The sequence below is a fragment of the Cavia porcellus genome, unplaced genomic scaffold, assembly GCF_034190915.1.
Source record: "Cavia porcellus strain 051 isolate PalLab524CR breed Dunkin Hartley unplaced genomic scaffold, mCavPor4.1 scaffold_11, whole genome shotgun sequence".
NCBI lineage: Eukaryota > Metazoa > Chordata > Mammalia > Rodentia > Caviidae > Cavia > Cavia porcellus.
The window spans coordinates 61,527,928-61,533,815 of NW_026947494.1; the positions used below are offsets into that span (position 1 = coordinate 61,527,928).

The following is a 5,888-nucleotide window of genomic DNA, read 5'->3' on the forward strand; positions in this document are numbered from 1 at the left end:
AGAGGAGAGCAAGTGAGACAGAGAGATAAGGAAAGAGAGGAGAAGACGATGAAGGGCAGGAGGGAGGAACAGAGAGGAAAAAAAGGGATACGACCTCATTAACCCAGTGTTCTACATCTGGGAGGTATAGTGATAGTTTTTCCTAAAAACACTTTCCTGGAGCAGCTGATGGACACAAACTTCAAGAAAGAATTGTGCTCCATTTTGAAGATTTTCCTTTCCTTTGCCTCTGCTCCACCCCCTAAGCTCAGAAAGTTGTTTCAAAAGCCTCGACATGGTTGTCTGCACCTGGGCAGCGATGTGCAGTGGTTCCACCCACTCCGTGGTAAGGAGAGAGTTTCAAAAGCCCTTTGTGTCCCCACTGGTCATTTGTCTCCATCAGACACACATGGAAAGCCAGCAGTGCCTCCATTTACTGTGGATGCACTCCCAAAAGACCTGAGCTTGCGATTTGTCAAGGCAAAGAAAGCCCTGCCTAGGGTCCAGGTGACAGCTTGGATAATGCTGAGCTCTCCCAATATTCAAATCGTGTGGTGAAGACTTCGGCATCACTTAGCAGCCAGTTGAGTATGGAGTGGAGAAGAGCAAAAGGGGAAGAAATTATCTAACAAGTTAAAATATGACAGATTCTGCTGGTCCCTCCTCAGGTGGGACTTGAAATCAAATACAGTAGCTAAGTCATCTGTCAAGGGCAACTTGCTCTCATGTCCAAGAGATGGTCCTTAAAACCTATAAGTCACAGAAATAAGAAATAAATGACATTTTCATTCCTTCCATTCTTCATGTCTTGGGGATACAAGAGGCAGGGAATGAGGGCCGGGATTGTAAATCATGGTGACGGGCTGTTAAATCCTGGCCGAGGCCCTGGGAGTCTATCGCCAGTCTCCTCTCCTGCTGCCTCTGCCTCCCGCTTCTCAACCCCTGCAGGCTGGGATTCGCCTTCATTTATCTTGGTAAGGATGACATAATGGGAAAGTGTTAAGGGTTGACGGAATCACAAAGAAAAGGCCAACTGAAAGATTAAACATGGTCCTGCACCTCCTTTTAGATTTGTCATAAAACTTATGACAAATGGGAGTGGAAGTAAGAGAAAAGAATTAAATCAGCAAGTTTCTTTTCCTGACTGAAAAAAAATGCTTTTGTAGAAGTCATCTTTTAAAAGCATTGGCTCGGAAGCTTTTTGGGTTTTTTGTCTGTTCATTTGTTTGCTAGGGCCTCGTTAATTTACCCAGGCTGGGCTCAAACGCCAACTCACCATCTCCCTGTCTCAGCTTCATGTGGGCTAGAATCACAAGCATGTGCCATTATACCAGGCTCGCTTGGAAAGATTTCAATTACCAGGTGCCACAAGACAGAAGATAAATTCCTGCCAGTTTACATTTCCCGCACACAGACAGAAGTCAGGTGCCCGAAGGCTTCCCTAGGAACAGAAAGAAAATGAATTGCCCAGAAAGAATAGCTCCCATCAGGAAATCAATTAATAACAAATGCTGGCAAGACTATGGGGGGAAAGGACCCTTTCTTCATTATTGGTGGGAGTGTAAATTGATATAACCACTATAGAACTCAGTACCGAGACTCCTAAAAAACCAAAACTAGCAATTCTATTTGACCCAGCTATCCTCCTCCTAGGTATCTTCCCAAATGAGTTAAAAATATCATTTTACAGCAATGCATGCATATGCATGTTTAGAGCAGCACAAGGCACAATAGCTAAATTGTGGAATCATCCTATAGGTCCATCAATGGATAAATAAAGAAAATGTGGTATCTATATACAACGGAATACTACTGTGCCATAAAGAAGGACAAGTTTGCAAATTGCTTGTAGGAAAATAGACGCAAACTGAGATCATAAAGGTAAGGGAAATAAATGAGACACAAAAGATTATGTATCACATGGTTTCTCTCATATGAAAAACATATAAAGTATAAAATCAAGGAGAGATAGTAGAAAAGAGGGGGGGAAATGTTACTATAATCACGTGCAACATATCTAAAAGGGTGCCTTGACTTAGTACAATTGTCTTACTGTTTTATACATTACTTGGCCTATTAGTCTGGTTTTCAGTCTATATATATATATGCTAGTGAACTTTATTAGCTCTTATAAGATAAATGAATCTGATGCTGGCAAAAGCAAAGGGGATGAAGAGAAGGAGAAACAAAGAACTGGGTGTGTTATGTTTGTGCATCATGAATTTAATCATTAAGTACTGTAAACACTCATAAAAGTTAAAATAAATAAATAAAAAGAAAAACCAAAGTGGCTTTCCCTTACATCACAACAGGAGCACAAATGTGGCGCTGAGTCTTGTTTGGAGGGGTGTGCATGTGCTTGTATGTGTACATGTGCGTGTGTGTGTGGTGAGTTAGAAGTCGCATCACCCAGAGCTGCCCCGCGCGCTGTGACTGGTGCCCTTCTGCGAGAGCCAGGAGAGGCCAGCCCCGGGGGAGGAATCCTGATCGCTTCCTGTACGGTCCCAGCACAGGCTGCTACTACTCTGCCTCCTCCTCTCCTGGGGGCACAAGAAGGGAAAAAGGGTCTGACCAACTTCATCTAAAAGCCTCTTTGTGCATGAAGGGAAAAAGAAATGCTATTTTAGTCAAGCTGACTCTCTGATGCGTACGGACTCTGGCAGCAAACTGGCAGGATGGCAAGGTGGGTGATGTGGCCTTCAGACGGCCCACAGCCGTCCATCATCCATCATCTGCAGCCTCCTGGAGATGCAGCATCCTTGTGAGCAGGAGCCTGCAGAAATGGTGATGTTCTGGGTGATTATGTGGGTCCCTGGAGAGTAGCCAGAGGCCAAAGGCGCCAAATAGTGAGTGGAAAGATGAGGTCACACCAGAAACCAAAACTGGAGCTGGCAGAAGGTGAAGGAGTCCAAGTCTGTCTCTAATCAGAGTGGCCAAAGCTCTGCCCCCACCGTCCCTTTGGGGGGCCGCAGCAGCCCCAGGCCATCCACACCAGGCCTCCTCTCCAAGACCAGGAAGGCCCAGCTGGCCACTGTCCTTTGTCTCAGATCGAGGAGGAGGGGCTCTTCCTCAAATACCCGTGTTCCCTTCTCTCTTTGCTCTGAAGGCTCTGTTCTGTTCACCAAGGTCCCAGGAGATAAGCTAGCAGTGCAAAACTCTAGCATATTGCTGCGGGATAAACTTAACAGTCAAGAAGATGGAATTCTCACATCAACCTCACCAAGTCTTCTCTCTCCCCAGCAGGAAAATCATAGTGGCAGAAGCCGGTTTGGTCAGGAAAACTGTTGGCAAGAGAGCTGAACTTTAAGAGTATTCCAATCGCAGTATTACAGCGTGGGAAATCACCTTTGTCTTTGAAGGAAATCATCTGCTACCTGGATCAGCCGTGGTTTTCCTTGAGTTTACAACCTAGAGAACTTCAGGGTGGCCCCAAATCATCACGCTGAGAAAAGTCAGGTGTTGGGGACAGACAACCTGACTAGGTTAGAAAAACCATCTCTCAGGATGCTAAGTGGGGCAAGAATATAGGAAGCCACAGCCACAAGAATAGCAAAGCCAGGTTTCACTGTTTGCCAGCTGTGTGACCTTGGCCTGGTTAAACATTCTCTATGAGCAAAAGTTGTATTGCCTGTAAAACGGGGTAATAAATAAATTAATACACAATGCCTGGGATGCAGCATGTGTTCAATATGTATGAGTTAATATAATTATTATATTTATCACTTACTGTTCTGAATTTGCCATTTTTGTCTCACACGCTGTCTAGCTTGTTTTGAAATTATTGTCAAGCAATGATCCTCAATTTTAAAAGATGGGTGTCAAGCCAGGCATGGTGGTCCGTGCCTACAGTGCCAGTGTGGGGAGACAAGGACAGATGTATTGAGGTTCCTGCTGCCATGGGTGATGGGGTCCTGGATAAGGTTATAGGTTCTTATGCACAGTGAACAAAGAATTAGATGTGGCCTTTAGCAGTAAGGAAAAAGCAGCTAAGAGTAATGAAGTTTACTTAGGTGATGTATACTCAGAGTGATCTGACTCATGCTGGCATAAAGGAAAATGGAGCCAATGCATTGGGCTTACGAACATTGTGGGCTTAAAATATTGTGCCAGGTGAAGAGCCTCCCACTGGGTCTTTCAGAGCATGATTGACAGCACGATTGACAGGATGCTGAGCCATATCAGCTGTGTCTACTATATGTCCTTTCCCATAATTCAGTGTATTTTAATAGAGTGTGTGAGATGTAGTCCATATGCACGAACCTTTCATAAGCTCCAAGTGAAGAAAAGTTACATCAGCCATGTCAGAGATCCTGGCATGCATGGGTCCTAGGTTGGCCCAGGGGTCTTTGTTGACTCGTCTCTGTCTCCAGGACAAAGACCAAGGGTTGGGCCCTAGGGGGTTGCTTAAGCTCAAGTGAGTAGAGGGGAGTAGTCCTATAGCTCCAACTTTATTATTGATTTCAGTTGGAAGCCAGCTTGGGCCACATAGGAAGTTCACGAGTGACTGTACTACAGAGTAAGACTCTGTCTCACTCAATCAATCATTACATTTTTAATTAATTAAAATAAAATGATGGGTCCCACTGGCCCTCTACATGGTCAGAAATTTTCTTGTCAAGACTAAAAATATTTTAAATATTTGGAAAAGAGAGAAGGACACTATCTTAACCCAAGAGTCTTTTTTTCCTAAAAGGGAATCCTGTGACACATTGTATACTTGGCCAGTACCCAAGAGAGTCTGGTGTCTTGCCCTGTGGGCTGGAGGCCAGGCACACTGTCCCTCCCAGTCCCCAGGAGTGTGATCCTGCCCTCCCTCACCTAACCCTTCTTTGGTCTTGAGACAATCACATGTGATCTGGTTCCACTGCTGCCTGGTCCTCAGCTCCTTTACAAACCTAGAATAGAGAGCACAACATTCTCCAAGTCCAGGGTAATTTTACCTAAAGGAGCTCTTTTTTTTTTTTCAATGGAGCCATTCAGCTGGGCATCTCTGCTTGGTGTCTTCACTGTTTAATATCAAAGCCCCATTATTTCCAGGACAGGCTTGTTCTAAGTAATGATGCATTCAAAGCCACTGATGAACACAAGTGCAGTCCTGCAGGGGACTCCAGAGGAAATGATTATGAAAACAGAAACAGAAACCAGGATCTTTTTTTATCACTAACAAAACAAATACACATACCAACAACCTTTCCCCTGGTCTTTTGGCTAAGGTCAAGTGTACTATTTTTCCCTTGGTCCCATAAAAAAAAAAAATCTTCACGACATGCTATTTCATAAAAGTGTACACTGCTTATGTTTTTATGCATCAGTTAAAAAATAAATTTAAATTTGAAAAAATAATATTCACAACCTTTTATCCAAAATTTTTGCTTACAAATTTAGTAAGACAGGGATATTCAGTGTAGGCTCCTAATGATAACAAATCAGAAGTTCAATAAATGATAATACTGGCCCTGAATCAAGGCCGGCAGCTTCCTGATGCTGTTGGTTTCAAGCAGGAGCCTAAAGAGATGTCTATGGCCATTTTAGAACTTGGGCAGTGAAATGGTAAATTCATTAGAAAGAAACAGCATGAAGCAACCCCTACCCCTCTGGTGAGCGGCTGTGAGCGTGGCAGGCTGCAGCCACCAGCATTTACTGGGACCCATGCCATGCTGGGACCTGGAGCCCCGGGCAACCAAGCAACCCTTGCCCACCTGCCTGTTTTGTTTTGTTGAACTTCAATATACATGAAAGTATGGACAGCTATTTGGAAGAGAACAAGAGATTCTATGACAGCCATTAGTGACTTCCCTATTGTCTGGCTTTGAAAACCTAAAACACATTCCTCATTCTGTTTGGATCAGTTTTATAATATGTTGTTTTGTATGAATCCTCTGTATGCAAAGACATGGCCAACTATTTGG

At 43.9% G+C, this 5,888-nt stretch overlaps 1 pseudogene; it reads left to right on the top strand.

Moving 5' to 3' along the window:
* Window positions 1-5,429: 5,429 nt before the first annotated feature.
* LOC111758289 (small nucleolar RNA SNORA2/SNORA34 family) lies at window positions 5,430-5,554 on the top strand (annotated as a pseudogene).
* The last annotated feature ends 334 nt before the right edge of the window (window positions 5,555-5,888 follow it).